Genomic DNA, 1,886 nt, shown 5'->3' on the forward strand with positions numbered 1-1,886 from the left:
TAGCCTAATTATCTTACTTGTACAAGATATGTTCATTGAGTATTAAGGAAAACAGAAATCAAGTCTAGTGGATGAACCGCGACCATGTGGTAAGAGCCTGATTAACAGCCTCCACGGCGTTTCAGGGGTCATGGAGCCGTAGTGGATCATTCTCGACTACCCTTCATTTCTTTCTCTCATATCACCTGACTATAACTAAGCGAATAAGCATAAAACATTTTTCACTCAAACAGCAGCTCATAAGGCATCAATATGAGTTTCTATTAAACAAAACTACAACATTCTTGTCTGTCTTCATTTCTTCTCCGGCATGTGCTGCTGCAGCTAGATACTACTGTGCAATACTAATAGTCCAATATCGTCAAGTGAAGAAGATAGAATAGTAGTAGGGGAGATACTATATAAATGGGCCAAGGACATTTATGAAACGTACTTATCTGGACGGGGTCAATGCGCGATCAACAAGGCTCATATCCTAGGCTGGTGACCGCCATTGCACACTCCGGAGGGGTGCTGCCTAATGTCAGCCCAAGTGGTCGAGCCTACATCATAATTTGTGAAAGTGGGGCCTTTGTTAAACGCCGCCCCTACCCAATTCAAAGTATAATTTCTTATGATCTCATTGGTTGCTAAGCACACGGTCTCAATTGTATATGCAATTGCAATGTTAAACACAAATCATCTCTTTCAATTGTTCTAACTTGATACTTTAATATAAATACAAATCTGGATTAATTGTACTTTTTTTTCGGCTGTTATCCACTCATACAGGCAGTTACAGAGTTGAATACATTTTTTTCCCCGCCTCGTGTCCCACATCGATAAGCTAGCAACGCAACCAAGTGTATATATGTTGTTGCAGCAACTTCAAGGATACAGGAAACCAAGTCTGGTGGATGAACCGTGGCTATGAGACTAGAGCGTGATTAACAGCCTCCATGGCCTTTTGGTCATGGTGCCATAGAAGATCGTTCTCTACCTGGTCCACTGGGCTTGAGATGGTCTATCTGACAGACTCATAATTCTTTTTGCTGGAGCTCTACTCTCAGAATCATTATCAGCCTGGTCTGCTGGGCTAGAGATGGTCTCATGGTTGTGTGACAGACTTACCAACTCTTTTTTCTGGTACTATCATGGTGTTTACATTATCATCGAGAAAAAAAATGACAGGATTATTTATCTCATATGTTAGTTTTGATTTAAACTGAATGAATCCCATGTTTCCTGCTTCAGAGTTAAACTAACACTATTAAGTTTTCGTGATTGTTAGTTTGTTATACTCAATACAGAAAGATTCACTTAGTCCCACATCGTTAAGTAGAGAAGATTTAATAGTAGCATAGAGATACTATAAAAAAGGGCCAAGTACATTAGAGAAACATACTTACCTGGACGGGGTCAATGGGTGAGACCTCCATTGCACTTTGGAGGGGTGCCTGCCTAAGGTCGGCCCAAGTGGCCGAGCCTATGTCATAATTTGTGGCAGTGGGGGCTTGCGTTCGTGCGGCGCTGACCCAATCCAAAGTTCAATTATTTTGATTATCTCGTTCATGTTTTTATATGATATATGATCGACTGCTTGAACAAGTACCCTTTATAGTTTGTATCTTTTCCACTTGCAAACCTCACAATGGATTTTTTATTTCAACAAGTTGTTCTGGTAATAATGTGTGCAATGATTTTACTCAAAAGACTGATGTGGCAGTCGTTGTAACAATCGGTGTACACTAAGAACCCGATGCCTTTTGCTGCGCGTTCAATCAAACAAATTGCTTCCAACTCCGACCACGTATACAACAATATATATACAATAACATACCTGGTGTTATCTCACAGATAAGGACTTGGAGGCTCAAGTAAAGTATATCAAAGCAGGCATGAAAACT

At 40.4% G+C, this 1,886-nt stretch overlaps 1 non-coding gene and 1 pseudogene across 1 annotated transcript; both read left to right on the plus strand.

Annotated features, from left to right (window-relative positions):
* Positions 1 to 429: 429 nt before the first annotated feature.
* Positions 430 to 589, plus strand: LOC124895113. The gene has a single exon (XR_007051524.1). It is a non-coding gene; the product is annotated as a U1 spliceosomal RNA (small nuclear RNA).
* Positions 590 to 1,380: 791 nt separating this feature from the next.
* Positions 1,381 to 1,514, plus strand: LOC124895114 (annotated as a pseudogene).
* Positions 1,515 to 1,886: the final 372 nt, after the last annotated feature.

The sequence above is a fragment of the Capsicum annuum genome, unplaced genomic scaffold, assembly GCF_002878395.1.
Source record: "Capsicum annuum cultivar UCD-10X-F1 unplaced genomic scaffold, UCD10Xv1.1 ctg80021, whole genome shotgun sequence".
NCBI lineage: Eukaryota > Viridiplantae > Streptophyta > Magnoliopsida > Solanales > Solanaceae > Capsicum > Capsicum annuum.